This window comes from Somniosus microcephalus, chromosome 15, assembly GCF_052327205.1.
Source record: "Somniosus microcephalus isolate GS21.2 chromosome 15, FLI_Smic_1.0, whole genome shotgun sequence".
In the NCBI taxonomy this organism is placed as follows: domain Eukaryota; kingdom Metazoa; phylum Chordata; class Chondrichthyes; order Squaliformes; family Somniosidae; genus Somniosus; species Somniosus microcephalus.
Genome location: NC_141001.1, coordinates 42868756 through 42885048, shown reverse-complemented (window position 1 = coordinate 42885048; position 16293 = coordinate 42868756). Strand labels below are relative to the sequence as shown.

At 48.1% G+C, this 16293-nt stretch overlaps 1 pseudogene across 1 annotated transcript in view; it reads right to left on the bottom strand.

Annotated features, from left to right (window-relative positions):
* The window catches only part of LOC147106660 (anoctamin-9-like), a 244948-nt pseudogene that overhangs the window by 86944 nt on the left and 141711 nt on the right, over positions 1–16293 (bottom strand). Inside the window, exon 14 of the transcript XR_015081081.1 lies at positions 11195–11359. The product of XR_015081081.1 is annotated as an anoctamin-9-like (transcript). The remainder of the gene's footprint in view (positions 1–11194; positions 11360–16293) is intronic.

Below are 16293 nucleotides of genomic sequence, written 5' to 3'. Positions count from 1 at the left end.
ATTTTTCATGCTGTATGCTTTTGCCATTCCCATTCCTGCCTCTTACAAAAGCACAGTTTATTCCTTCAATTCCTTCTTCCCCTCCCACCAACACCCCACCCCCGTCTCTGCGCCTGCTTAATATCTGCTACATCTCCAGCTTTTTCCAGTTCTGATGATGGGTCCCAGACCTGAAACGTTAACTCTGTTTCTCTCTCCACGGATGCTGCCTGGCCTGCTGAGTTTTTCCAGCATTTTCTGTTGTTATTTTAGCATAACTTTGTTGCTTTTGTACTCTATTCCACTATTAATAATGACAAGGGTACCATATGCTTTTTTAACAGTCTTCTCAACTTGTCCTGCCACCTTCAAAGGTTTGTATACATGCACCCCTAGATCTTTCTGTTCCTGTGCCCTTTTTAAAATTGTACCATTTAGTTCATATTGCCTCTCCTCACTCTTCCTATCAGAACGTATCACTTCACACTTCTCTGCGTTAAATTGATTCTGCCATGTGTCTGCCCATTTCACCAGTCTGTCTATGTCCTCCTGAAGTCTGTTACTATCCTCATTGCTTACTACATTTCCGATTTTCGTATCCTCTGCAAACTTTGAAATTATGCCTTGTATATTTAATTCCAGGTCATTAATATATATCAAAAATAGAAGTGGACCACTCCGAAAAACAACCGTTCATCACTACTCTCTGCCTTTTGTCCCTTTAATCCCATGGGCTTTAATTTTGCTAACAAGTCTATTGTGTGGTACTTTGTCAAACGCCTTTGAAATACATATACATCGCATTACCCTCATCAGCCCGCTTTATTACTTCATCAAAGAACACGATCAAGTTAGTCAAACACGATCTGCCTTTAACAAATCCGTGCTGACTTTCATTTATTAATCCATACTTTTCCAAATGACAATTAACTTTATCCTGGATTACTGTCTCAAAAAGTTAAACTGACTGGCTTGTAGTTGCAGGGTTTATCCCTCTTCCCTTTTTAAAACAGGGGTGTAACATTTGCAGTCCTCCAGTCCTCTAGCACCATCCCCATATCCAAGGAGGATTGTAAGATTGTGGCCAGAGCATCCACAATTTCAACCTTACTTCTCTTAGTAATCTAGGATGCATCCCATCCAGATTGGGTGACTTTTCTACTTTGAGGACTGCCAACCTTTTAAGTACCTCCTCTTTGTCTATTTTTATCCTATCTGTAGTGTATGTACCTTTAAGGGGAGAACTACTTTTTACAGCTCCTGTATACTGTAGTACCGGCAGTGACCACACCTGTATATAAGCCCTGAGTAGGGATTTGTACTGTTAGTTTTAGAGTAACCCTCCTCCAGCAAACACTGTTGACTGTTTCTCTGCAGTCTCTGTCTATTTATTGAAGGACACCATACATCAAGATTCACGGATTTAACATTGGCGACGAGTCGATTCGAACCTACCTGCAACTCTGCAGAAGAAGGCCGATTCCAAGGGCACGGGCGTCGACCATCCGGCGGAGATTCCAGCGAGACGGGCTGGCAGCAGGTACGGCGTAGACCCTTCCCGGACGGCGGCGACTGGAGCCAACCGACGGCACAGGGGAAGGCCGAGCAGCGTCGACGGTGTAACAGAGAGGGTAAAGTGCACAGGGCGCAGCCGGGGTTGAAGACCGAGCGGCGTCAACGGAAAAAAAAAAGAGAGAGCGGGTAGAGCGCACGGGGCGCAGCCAGGGTTCAGGACCGAGCGGCGTCAACGAGAGAGGCGCGCAGGAAAACGCGCAGAGTGCGGTCGGTGTTCAAGGGCTGAGCAGCGTCCGCGGGGAAGAAAGGAAAGCGCGGGAGACGCCATTTGATCCCAAAACGGAATTGGACACAGGATCAGCCCTAACAGTCATAAACCGAAGGGACTACAAGCGGCTATTCTCACATATACCCTTGAGAGATACAGAGATCGTCTTGAAGACGTACACGGGGCAAAAAGTCTAACCCAAAGGAAAAATAATGGTGAACGCTATATATAACGGCAAGGAAACACCAAAAATGGACCTATATGTATTGCCAGAGGGAGGACCACCACTACTAGGACGTGAATGGATCCGGAAGATACAGCTAGATTGGCATTCCATACAAGCACTGACTGTAGATGCCAAAAAGGATGACGACGTCACACCTGGACGACTGTCAAAAATGCTAACTGATGCACAAGAAGTGTTCCAGGAGGAACTCGGAACACTAAAAGGCATAACAGCGACGATCAAAATAGAGGAAAATGCAAGCCCAAAGTTTTTTAAGGCCAGACTGGTGCCTTATGCGATCCGCCCAGCCGTCGAAGCAGAGCTGGAAGGTTTTGAACATTCAGGAGTACTGTCCAAAGTGGACTGGAGCGGGTGGGCTACACCCATCGTTCCTGTAATGAAGAGGTCATTGAGTAATACGCCTGGGGAACCAAAGAAGGTTCGCATCTGTGGGGACTTTAAGGTGACAGTGAACCCAGTCCTTCACACGGCACAATATCCGCTTCCGCGGATTGAAGATATTTTCGCCTCGCTATCTGGAGGGAAACGCTTCACTAAGATTGATCTGGCCCAGGCGTACCTGCAAATGGAGGTAGAAGAAGCCTCGAAACAGTACCTCATGATCAACACTCATAAAGGTCTCTACCAATACAACCGGCTGGTGTTCGGGGTAGCATCAGCTCCGGCTATTTGGCAAAGGGCAATGGATCAAGTCCTGCAAGGGATTCCAGGGACCCAGTGTTACTTGGATGACATCCTGGTCACGGGCGAAAATGACAGTGATCACCTCGCCAACCTGGAGCAGGTGCTCACTAGATTGAAGGAATATGGGCTCCGAGCTAATCGCCACAAATGCGAGTTTTTCCAGAAGCAGATCTCGTATTGTGGCCACGTTATTGATGAAGAGGGGTTACATAAGTCCCCTGAAAAGATTGAGGCAGTAGTCAAGGCTCCAGCACTGGAAAATGTGTTACAACTGAGGTCGTTCCTCGGGCTGGTGAACTACTACCATAAGTTCTTGCCAAATTTGTCTACCGTACGACACCCACTGAACACCCTACTGCAAACGGGGGTACCATGGAAGTGGAATGACGAATGTAAACGAGCTTTCCAGAAGAGCAAAGAATTGATCACATCAAAAGAGGTGTTTGCTCATTTGCTCATTGCGTGGGTTTTCTCCGGGTGCTCCGGTTTCCTCCCACAGTCCAAAGATGTGCGGGTTAGGTTGATTGGCCATGATAAAAATTGGCCCTTAGTGTTAGGGGGGATTAAATACGTGGGGTTACGGGGATAGGGCTTGGGTGGGATGGATGTCGGTGTAGGGACCGGGTGCTAGGGTTTGGATGATCAGCCATGATCTCGTTGAATGGCGGAGCAGGCTCAAAGGGCCGAATGGCCTACTCCTGCTCCTATCTTCTATGTTTCTATGTTTCAACCCAGCACTACCAATTAGGTTGGCGTGTGATGCATCACCCTATGGCACTGGAGCGGTGCTGTCGCACAAATTCTCGGACGGCTCAGAGAGGCCAATAGCCTTTGCGTCACGATCACTCACCTCAGCTGAGCGTAACTACACCCAGATTGACAGGGAGGCCCTCAGCCTAGTGTGGGGAGTGAAAAAGTTAAACCACTATCTGCACGGGCAGAAGTTCACCTTGCTGACTGACCACCAACCACTTGTCTCCATCTTTAATCCAAAGAAGGGCGTTCCGGTGATGACTGCGCAACGGCTACAAAGATGGTCCCTTTTTCTAGGGGCGAACCAATATGAAATCGAGTATAAGGGCACGAAACAGCATGGAAACGCTGATGGGCTATCACGCCTGCCACTGCCTACTGCGGAGGAAGCACCGGCAGTGGACCCTGTCGAAATATTTCATTCGACTATAATTGAACACTTGCCTGTAACTAACGCTGATATATAGAAGGAGACCCAAAATGACCCGACACTGTCTCAGGTATATGACTTGACGGTGAAAGGATGGCCAACACATGGCGACTCACTGTTGCCAGCATTCTCATCCAGAAGAGAACAGCTGTCAGTATGCCAGGGGACCTTGATGTGTGGATTCCGAGTGGTAATTCCACCCAAGTTAAGGGAGAGAGTACTCAATGAGCTTCACGAAGGCCATCTGGGAGGGGTGAAAATGAAAAGCCTTGCTAGGGCTTATGTGTGGTGGCCGGGGATCGATCAGCAAATCGAGGACCTGACAAAGAGCTGCTCAGGATGCCAGAAGGTCCAAAATGCACCACCACATGCCCCTCTACACCCATGGGAGTGGCCCTCATCTCCATGGCAACGGGTGCATATTGATTTTGCTGGTCCATTCATGGACTCAATGTTTTAATAGCCGTGGATGTGCACTCGAAATGGCCTGAGGTGATCAAAATGTCCTCCACCACCACGGAGAAAACTATTGCAGTCCTACGGACCATATTTGCCAGGAACGGCTTGCCAGAGCAGATTTGCTCTGATAACGGACCACAGTTTGTTTCGAAGATTTATGAAGAGGAATGGGGTAAAGCATTACACATCCGCCCCGTATCATCCAGCCACAAATGGATTGGCTGAGAGGTTCGTACAAACCTTTAAGAAAGCAGTAAGGGCCATGTGCGATGACGACATTCCACTGCAGCACAAGGTGGACAATTTCCTGTTAGCCTACAGAAATGCGACACATGCAGTCACCAACCAGACCCCGGCCATGATGTTCTTTAACCGAAGGTTGAGATCTCATATGGATTTGCTCAGACCAAATGTACGAAGAGATGTTGAGAATAAGCAATTCCAGCACATCAATGAGAAGCCGACAAGGAGCTTCAATGTAGGGCAACCAGTCTTGGCCCGCGACTACCGAACAGAGAAATGGCAACCAGGAACGATACGCACACGGCAGGGGCCACTAATGTACACAGTGGATGTTGGGGAGAACATTGTGAGACGCCATGTTGACCAGATCCTAGAGTCACAGGAACGAGTCAACCCCATGTCTCGCCCATACGTACCTGGTGATGAACCCGACATACCGGTAGCATGTACCCCAGAAACAGTAGCATCGGAGCCAACCGACGACAGGGGGCCAGAATTGCCTTAGCACCAAGAGCAAGACACTCGGGAAAGGCGCTATCCAGAAAGGATCAGGAAGCCTCCCCAAAGACTGAATTTATAAATAGACTATTTTCAGTTAATGTTGCATGTTAAAAGTGTTAATTGTAATTAGTTGATATTTAATTGTTAAATGAATGTTATGGTACTGTTAATCTAAAAGGGGAGGAATTGTAGTATATGTACCTTTAAGGGGAGAACTACTTTTTACAGCTCCTGTATACTGTAGTACCGGCAGTGACCACACCTGTATATAAACCCTGAGTAGGGATTTGTACTATTAGTTTTAGAGTAACCCTCCTCCAGTAAACACCGTTGATTGTTCCTCTGCAGTCTCTGTCTATTTATTGAAGGACACCATACATCAAGATTCACGGATTTAACACTATCCAATATCGCTACTGTCTTCTCCTTTACTGCTACATTGGCAGCATCCTCTTCTCTAGTGAAGACAGATGCAAAGTATTCATTTAGAACCCCAGGCCCTCTGCCTCCACAAGAAAATCTCCTTTTTGACCCCTAATTGGTCCCACCCTTCCTGACTACCCATTTACTACTTATGTATTTATAAAAGACTTTTGGGTTCCCTTCTATGTTAGCCGATAATCTACTCTTTGCCCCTCTTATTTGCTTTTTTAAATCTCCTCTGTACTTTCTATATTCATTTTGGTTCTCTACTGTATGATGAACCTTACAATTGCCATAAGCCTCCTTTTTCTGTCTGATTTTAACCTCTTTCTTTAGTCATCCAGGGAACTCTAGCTTTGGATGTCCTTCCTTTCCCCCTCATGGGAATGTGTCTACTCCAGTGGTGGGCAAAATACAGCCCACAGGCCGTAACTGGCCCACCAATGGATTCAATCTGGCCCGCCAAGGCCTGGCTTCAAGACCGAACGTCTGCCGTACCTGACCCCTAGCTGATCCCGCCCCCTGTAACGTCAGGAGGCAGGTCATTGTCTCCGAGGCAGCAGAAGAGTCATAACCAAAAACAGAGGAGGGCAAAGCGAATCTGCCATTTGCTGTATCAATGTGTCATTGCTATAACTTCCCCTTTCAATTTTGCAAAAATAAATCAACAATGTTAAGACTGTGTGGTATAGGGAGCTTCTGCTGTTTACAGGGATATCTGCAGCACCAGACTTGGAAATGTCTGAGCCGATTACGGGGAAATAGAAACATACTGCATTATCTGCAGCTTGTAAATCAACAAACTTATTCACACCCGAAACCTCAGTTTCTGCTTCGTCACTGCAATGTGAAAGGTGAGTTACTCGTGGTTTGTGGGTCCAGTTTCCATAAATCTGTGCAAACTTTCCAGATACATGCACGATACCATAAATACTTTAAATATGTAAAATAACACAATTGGCAGCATGACTCGGAATTGACACAATCAAATCGATTGGAAGATTGCTTACTTAGAACTTTTTTTTAAACTTGCGAGTTTTTAGTCTCAACTTGTCTCGGAAAGAATTTTAGTGACGAATTCAAAATTAGTCCTGGGCTTGATTTCATTCCAGTGAGTTATAAAAAAATTTTTTTGTTTATTGATGCAATTGGGTGAAAGGTGTTGTCTGAATTCCAGGGGATACCACCAGTCACCTGGTGTAACTCTGGCGCAGACCCAGTTACGTCAGGTCCCTGCCATTTCTGGGAGTTTCATCAGTAAAGAGCGCTGTTGTGCAAAATACACTGGACGGGAAAGAAACAGTACGCGAGACGGAGCTTGAGCTGCACGTTAGTCTGAGTCGAATCATGGCTGGTCATCTCGATGAATCTTTTACTAAAGAAAGAGACCGGCGCTGCGTCTTTCCTCTCCCGGTACCCAGAGTACGACGGCAGGGGGGGGTTCTCAGATACGGGAGTGGATCCCGGAGCACAAGTACTCCAGGTAAATTGAGTTGGGCTGTTTCAAATTTACCAATTTAACACTTTGCTCTTACCAATGTGCACGGTCCCTTTAAATTTGCTACATGGTATCTCTTCCAGCTGCAGGAGCTGGTGTGTGGTCTGCGCAGGACCTCATGATTGGTGTGCAACTGCTGGTCTACTCTGTACCTGAACCATCTCCTCTTTGAAAGCCTCCCATTGCTCAATTACTGTTTTGCCTACCAATTTTTGATTCCAATCCACCTAGGGCAGATCCTTTTTCAACTCACTGAAGTTAGCCTTCCTCCAGTTAAGTATTTTAATACTTGATTATACCTCTCCCATTCTCCCACTGCAACATGCTCCACTTCATTGCTCAGAACTAGGTCCAGCACTGATTCCTTCCCTGTTGGGCTGGAAACACACTGATCAAGAAAATTCTCTTGTACACATTTCAGGAATTCCTCCCACTCTTTGCCCTTTACACTGTTACAATCCCTGTCTAAATTAGGATAATTGGAGTCCCCCATTATCACTACTCTGTAGTTCTTGCATCCTTCTGTAATTTGCCTGCAAATTTGCTCTTCTATCTCCTTCCCACTATTTGGTGGCCTATAGTATACACCCAGTAGCGTAATAGCTCATCTATTCCTTAATTTTAACCAAATAGACTCTGGCCTAGAAATTGGATAAGGCCTGAAAATGGGCGCAGGTATTGCAATGCACAACTATCCCACGTCCATTCCTCTGATACAGGCAGCACGCAAACTTCATGCTGCTTGTTAATTAAAAAAAAATGTAATTTGTTTTTTTTTATGGGATGTGAGCATCGCTGACAAGGCCAGCATTTATTGCCCATCCCTAATTGCCCTCGAGAAGGTGGTGGTGAGCTGCCTTCTTGAACCGCTGCAGTCAGTGTGGTGAAGGTACTCCCACAGTTCTATTAGGTAGGGAGTTCAGGCTGTAAGTGTGCAATTCTAATTAGAATTAGAATGACAGCAGTGTGCAGCCCAGTGCTAAATGCGCTGTTGAGTGGCTGCATACCTCAGCAGGGGCACAAGTTTGTGTGAGGCTAGCACCAATTAAAGCTAGCCTGCACTTCTTAAAGCCAGTCTGCATCTCTTAAAGGGGAGGTGCATTCTGGCTGCAGCAGGTATTGGAAGCCGTTGTAGAGGAGTGCGTGACCCACAGTATTTATGTGGCTGGTCCAGTTAAGTTTCTGGGTCAAGCGTGACCGCCAGGATGTTGATGGTGGGGGATTTGGCGATGGGAATGCCGTCACGGGGCGGTGGTTGGAGATAGTCATTGCCTGGCATTTGTGTGACGCAAATGTTACTTGCCACTTATCAGCCCAAGCTTGAATGTCGTTCAGGTCTTGCTGTATTCAGGCATGGACTGCTTCACCTGAGGAGTTGCAAATGGAACTGAACACTGCAATCGTCAGCGAATATCCCCATTTCTGATGGAGGGAACGTCATTGATGAAGCAGCTGAAGATGGTTGGGCCTAAGACACTACCCTGAGGAACTCCGGAGCGATGTTCTTGGGCTGAGATGATCGACCTCCAACAACCACAACCCTTGTGTTGGTTCTATCACCACCTGCCGCAGGCCCTACGTCCTTCAAGAGTCGGCCTGCTCAGTCAGTAGTGGTGCTACCGAGCCACTCTTGGTGATGGACATTGAAGTCCCCCACCCAGAGTACATTCTGGGCCCTTGCTACCCTCAGTGCTTCTTCCAAGTGGTGTTCAACATGAAGGAGAACTGATTCATCAGCTGAGGGAGGGCGGTAGATGGTAATCCCAATTTTGGCAGATGTTAGTGAGGAGGACTTTGCAGGGTCGACTAGGCTGGGTGTGCCGTTGTCATGTCTGAAGCTGGTACCGCAGTCGATGCCGGGTGGTCCGTCCGGTTTTATTCTTATTATTGTTTTTCGTAGCAATTTGTTACAACTGAGCTAGGCCATTTCAGAGGGCAGTCAAACACATTGCTGTTGGTCTGGAGTCACATATAGGCTAGCTCGGTAAGAACAGCAGATTTCTTTCCACTAGTGAACCAGACTTTTACAACAATCTGATAGTTTCATGGTGACCATTACTGATACTAGCTTTTAATTTCAGATTTATTTAACTAAATTTAAATTCCCTAGCTGCTGTGGTGGGATTTGAACTCACGGTTGCTGGATCATTACTCCAGGCCTGTTGGTAACTAGTTCAAGTAACATAACCACTATGCTACCATCGCCTATCTGGGTTTGGTAGCACTGGAGGATGGTCCAACACTGGGAAATGCTCTTGTGATTTTGCAAAAATTGGACAGGGCTGCTGGCTTTTGACAGCATAGAGGGGTTCCTCTGATTGGGCAACACTATGAATGATGAACCTAGAGTTTGGTAAAACTGTGGAAGTGAAGCTGAAGTTTGGCACAACTGGGGATGAAACAAAGTTTGGTTTATTGGTGGATTCTTGGTAACTGTCAGCAGTGAATGGAGGAGCAGGGTATGGGCCTGAAGGCACTGGGTTAGGAATCCAATCGAGCCGCGTGCAGTTTACAGATGTAAAACGGGCGCCTAAGAATCCAAGATGGCGGGTGGCTTGTGCACATTCATTCTGTGCCGGAAGTGCGCTGCTCGCCATATTGTATTGAGCTCCTCCAAAAGCATCCAGGGCGTGCGCTGGAATCATTTAAAAGCACCGGAGTCGCCACATGATAAATTCTCTCAGCAACTCAGCAGAGGCTGGGTATTCTGCAGCAAGTGTCTCACCTCCTGACTCCCCAAAGCCTTTCCACCATCTACAAGGCACAAATCAGGAGTGTGATGGAATACTCTCCACTTGCCTGGATGAGTGCAGCTCCAATAATACTCAAGAAGCTCGACTCCATCCAAGACAAAGCAGGCCGCTTGATTGGCACCCTATCCACCACCTTAAACATTCACTCCCTCCACCGTACTGCAGCAACTCGCCAAAGCTTCTTCGGCAACACCTCCCAAACCCGCGACCTCTTCCACCTAGAAGGACAAGGGCAGCAGGTGCATGGGAACACCACCAGCTCCAAGTTCCGCTCCAAGTCACACACCATCCTGACTTAGAAGTATATCGTCGGTCCTTCATTGTCGCTGGGTCAAAACCCTGGAACTCCCTAACAGCACTGTGGGAGCACTTTCACCACACGGACTGCAGCGGTTCAAGGCGGCGGCTCACCACCACCTTCTCCAGGGCAACTAGGGATGGGCAATAAATGTTAGCCTTGCCAGCGACGCCCACATCCCATAAACTAATTTTTTTTTAAACTCGTGGTGCTAACATGTAGCAAACATCCTTCAGCAGTGCTATTTGAAAGGTTCATCCACTCCATACAGGTAAGTTCCTGGTTTGTCCTTTTAGGCTGCTGGTTAACTTCTGGGTGTGCGTTTTTTGACTATTTTCAGCCTTCTACAACTGATTTCTGACTTCTGCTAAGAAGTTTTTGCTGGTGCTGGATTATTCTTATCTGCCTTCATAACAGTTTTACTGCAATCATGGGCAGTCTTTTAGGTCTGCTGTTGGAGCACCAGGAGACCAAGTAGTCCATCCCCCAGTGACCAGGTGGATATATTTGCCACACTAGCTCCCTTTTAAGAACATAAGAAATAGGAGCAGGAGGAGGCCATATGGCCCCTCGAGCCTGCTCCGCCATTCAATAAGATCATGGCCGATCTTCTACCTCAACTCCACTTTCCCACTCTATCCCCATATCCCTTGATTCCCTTAGTGTCCAAAAATCTGTCAAACCTTTTGAATGCTTGCAGTGAACCTGCAATCACTGCACATGTCAGCAACTTATTCCAGAGGTCGAACTCTTCAAAAAGAAACGAGGTCAAGTACACGATTTTCTCTAGTTACTTCCATAACATATGGCGTAAGGAAACAATCATTTATGAATCTACAAATTCTTCAGCCAGTCTGCCGTCAATACCAAATAGATCACTGCTGGTTCACTTAATTCCTGGGAAGTTAAAATCCCCATTATGAACAGACATTTCCCATTTCAGTTGCCCATGTAATTTGTGCTGAGAGTGCCTCATCTTGGAGTTCACCCAAATTTAGAAATAGGTCTGTGCTGATAAAAGAAGTCTTCAGGTGCCAACTGAGAAATAAAATCTATATGATCTGAGTGCACTGAACAAGTTCTCATCAGATGTTAGAAATGGAGTTCTAGTAAGTAGCACAAAGTAACTTGCCTCAGTCCTACCTTAGTCATGATTATAATTGTGAAGAAGTGCAACACAGCACTAATTATTACAGCCAACGAAGTGGCATTTTCACTCACAACAGCCACTGATGATTTTGTCAATATGACAGCGATCACAATTCGGCAAACCACAATGCCAAGTGCAATACTGATTATAATGGTGATCTGTAAAATAACAGAAGAAAAAATTATATTCAAAACTGTCACAGAGAGGTCAGGGACCACGAGGAAGAGTTATTATGGAAGATACACAAAGGTAACACAGACAGCACAGGGACAGTAAAAGAAAGTATTACAGGGGAGATACAGCAATAGTAAGAGAGCGATGCAGCAAAGATACATAACACTGACATGGCCAGCACAGATGAGGGCACTTGGATAGATACAGGGGGAGCTCCACAACATTCATACAGCTAGCACAGGCAGAGATAGTAACAGAAAAATGCAGTGAATAAGTATAATATTAACACAGTTAACACAACGACAAATAGTAAAAAAAAGTAACGGGGATACATAACACTGACACAGTCTGTGCTTACTGGGATATTAAAGTACAGTAGATATACACAAAATGAAAGACAGACAACAAGGGACAATGCATGGGGGATACACATCATTGACACAGTCAGCACATTAAATAGAAACACCAGGGGGATATGTAGGCCTAGAAATGCGATCACACCACGCCTGTTTTCAGGTGCATAATGACGGGCAGGAATCGCATGCCATATAATGGGCAAGAAGCACATTCATTTTGAGTTGGTAATGTGCTGCCTGCAATATTGAATCGGGCTTCTCCGTAGGTGCCCAGAGCGCACACCACAACTATTTAAAGCACTGAAGATGTAAATAAGGGTCCTGCTCTTGTTGGAGGACACTTTTCTGATTTTGGTAGGCCCCAGACCCTAACTCGGCGCATGATAAACTCGCCCATCAATTTGTGGCACTAACCATAAACAATTGGCATGCTCAAGCAATGCTTCCACCGCCTGGACTGTTCCAGAGGACCTTTTGTCAGCTGTGGCTCAGTGGGTAGCACTCTCGCCTCTGAGTCAGAAGGTTGTGGTTCAAGTCCAAAAATCTAGGCTAACACTTCAGTGCAGTGCTGAGGGAGTGCTGCACTGTCAGAGGTGCCCCTTGATATTCAACGGCATTACCTTCACCAAATCCCCCACTATCAATATCCTGGGGGTCACCATTGACCAGAAACTTAACTGGGCCAGCCACATAAATACTGTGGCAACAAGAGGTCAGAGGCTGGGTATTCTGCGGCGAGTGTCTCGCCTCCTGACTCCCAAAGCCTTTCCACCATCTACAAGGCACAAGTAAGGAGTGTGATGGAATACTCTCCACTTGCCTGAATGAGTGCAGCTCCAACAACACTCAAGAAGCTCGACACCAACCGGGACAAAGCAGCCCGTTTGATTGGCACCCCATCTACCACCTTAAACATTCACTCCCTCGACCACCGGCGTACCGTGGCTGCAGTGTGTACAAGATGCACTGCAGCAACTCGCCAAGGCTTCTTCGGCAGCACCTCCCAAACCGGTGACCTCTTCCACCTAGAAGGACAAGGGCAGCAGGCACATGGGAACACCACCACCTCCCAAGTTCCTCTCCAAGTCACACACCATCTTGACTTAGAAGTATATCGCCGATCCTTCATCATCGCTGGGTCAAAATCCTGGAACTCCCTACCTAACAGCACTGTGGGAGTACCTTCACCATACGGACTGCAGCGGTTCAAGGCGGCGGCTCATCACCATCTTCTCAAGGACAATTAAGGATGGGCAATATATGCTGACCTTGCCAACAATGCCCACATCCCATAAAATGAATTTAAAAAAAAGTCTTATGAGATGGTTAGAGAATGTGCATGTCATGGTTTAATAGCTGGTATGCAGTGTGTCAAATTTGATGTGGGGAAGTGAGGGTTGCAACAGTGGTGAGTGTATGGGCTCAATTTTAACTCAGCCGTCAGGCGGGCTTTGAGGCGTGTGGGGGGTTAAAATCGCAAAACCTGGGGGTCGGGACCCCCCCGCCTGGTATCCTGACGCCTAGCCATTTTAACCCAGGCGTGTCTGATGGTCCCGAATCAGTCCCACCTGCAACAGGCGGGACTGGTCTTTAGGGAACTTAAACAGCACTAATTGGCCTTTATAATCCCATTTTAACAGGCCCTTGCCTGTTTAACCCTTTTCCCACGTAAAACACGCCTGGTGGGGATCACACCTGTGAAACCTGGCGTGAGCACTATTGGCTTGCTGACTATCAGCTGCAGGTCAACCATTAAAGAGGAGATTTGATCAGTCACCATTTGCAGGTGGCAGGACTTTGTTGTCTCAGGACTGGGGCAACTTTTACCAGGCTTAACCACATCTGTGGAAGGTTGGAGCCTCACACACTTCTCCAGTGTGACCTCCTGCGAAACCCCTCTCGCCACCCTCACTCAGCGCTTCCTCAACTGAGGCATCTACCAGAAGCATGGGAGGCCTTTTTTTCCTTCCTTTCTTGGCATTAGAGGACCTCCAGCACCAGGCACAACAGCAGCAGAACCAGGAACAACAGCAGCAGCAGAACCAGGAACAACAGCAGCACCAGCAACAGCAGCAGGAGCGACAGGCTGCTGCTCACCCACCTGAGGCAGCACAGGCCAGAAGGGGCCAGCGCATGGAAGCCCGTCGGTGCAGGAGATACCCCCCAAACAGGGTCTACAGACACAGGGTCAGCTACCTCAACATGACTGAGCAGCAGTGCCAAAGGCGGCTCCGACTTTCGCGACAGGTAGTGACTGCCATCTGCGCAATGATACAGCAAGACCTGCTGCCCAGAGGACCAGGTGGACACTCCTTACCAGTGGCCATCAAAGTCACCACCGCACTCAACTTTTTTGCCTCAGGCTCATTCCAGGGATCAGCAGCAGACATCAGCGGCATCTCCCAGTCGGCCGCACACACTTGCATCACGCAGGTAACCGATGCCCTCTTTGCCCTCGTGCACAATCATATACATTTCACCAGGGATCGCGCAAATGTGACGGCGCGAGCGGTTGGATTAGCTCATCTGGCAGACTTTCCAAGGGTGCAGGGCATCATTGACTGCACACGTGGCCCTTAGGGCACCCCATCGCAATCCAGGTATTTTTGTCAACCGCAAGGGCTTCCACTCCCTTAACGTTCAACTGGTGTGTGACCACAAGAAGGAGATTTTGCATGTTTGTGCCAAGTACCCTGGCAGTTGCCATGACTCCTTCATACTGCGCCAGTCTAGTGTGCCTCCGCTATTCAGTCCGCCAGGCCAACTTCACGGATGGCTGCTTGGAGACAAGGGCTATCCCCTGAGGAATTGGCTAATGATGCCGTTGAGGAAGCCAGCCAACGAAGCTGAGGAGCGCTACAACTCCAGCCACATTTCCACTAGATCCGTAATCGAGCAAACCATCGGCTTGCTGAAGATGCGCTTCAGATGCCTGGATAGATCAGGTGGAGCCCTACAGTACTCAGCAGCCAGGGTCTCCAGGATCATTGTGGTTTGCTGTGCACTCCACAACATGGCACAACATCGTGGCTTGCAGATTCCTGAGGACCAAGTGGCTCCTCACATACCGTCCTCAGGTGATGATGATGATGAGGAGGAGGAGGAGGGCGAGAACGAGCATCCTGCAGAGGCCCATCAACCAGCGGCAGCATTACGCAAGAACATTGCTGCCCGGGATGCAAGGAACGCACTCATCCTGGCCAGATTTGCTTAGCCTAGTAAATCAAACTCTTTTGCCTCGCAGCTTCTTACCTGAGCATCGACAATGGCCAAACCCTGCGGATTCCGAGCTATTTGACCAGCATCCTGACAACTGCAAGTAATCCTAAGCCCTCAATGTGAAAGCCCCATTTGCGAAATGACACATGCCAGAACAGCAGCAGTTGCCTTCAGAATTTTTATGCAAAACAAACAACTGATGGCATTTTTACAAAATACACATTTCACCCAAGTGACTACCCTTGTGACTATTTGTGCTTTATTTTCCTGTTACGCGTGCTCCTACGTAGTGGTTCCCCTGTGGCTTCAGCAGGTGTGGAGGCCCCTTGCTCACTTTCCTGCTGCTCCTGTCTAGATACCTTTCGCGGGCGTCCTCTGGGGTGGTGAGCCTGTGAGGGCTCGTCAGCAGTCTGCTGCTCCTGCGGCTGTGCAGGAGTTGAGACGTCTATCTCAGTTGGGTGTGGACTCTGGCGGGGCGCTGACCGAGGGCTCTGCAGTGGCATGGAAGTGTGAGCGCTTGGAGAGGAGCCCCCACTTCCTTGAGGTCTGCCACCAACCTCCCTCTCATGGGTCAGGTCCCCCTCAGTGCCTGCAAGTGGCTTGAGAGCACCTTGCTACACATCAGGGGGGCCATGGGGACCTGTATCTGCAATGACAGTCCTACTCAGAAGGACTTCCATGAAGGTCTGATTTCTCTGTTCAATAGATGCCCATCGCTCCTCAAGAGATGTCATTCTATTCTGAACACTCACCACGTTTTCCATACCCTGGCGACTAACCTCCTCCATGGCCGTAGCCTTCCTCTCCTCTACCGTAGCCCTCCTTTCCTCTACCGTAGCCATCCTCTCCTCTACCATAGCCAGCCTTACCACGGAGGCAGCAATCATTTCCACGTAGGTAGCCATCCTTTCCGTGTTGATGCGTTCATGCGTCACTGACTCCACAAAGGCTCTGCTCATGTTCGCTATGGACTCCTCCATTCGCTCCACACTCGCAGCGACCCTGGAGATAAAACCTGCCAAAGACTCCTGCATCTGTGCATGGAGTTCCATCACCTCTGATCTTACGGATGGACCCAGAGGCAGAGGGTCGACATGCAGCTGAGCCGAGCTGGCAGAGTCCTGCGCCCTCTGACGAGGACTCTCCACTGCTGTCCCTGTCTCCACAATCTGCTGATGCTCACTTGTGAGTTGTGATACACCAGGTGACAACTCTACTCTATGTCCCGAAGGTCCCACCAAGGTGTGAGTGTCTGCGCTGGTGCTGGGTGCACTTATTTCTGCTGACGCTGCGCCCTCAGAGGTTGCAGATTCCTCTGAGGAGTCTGGCATCTCAAGCTCTTC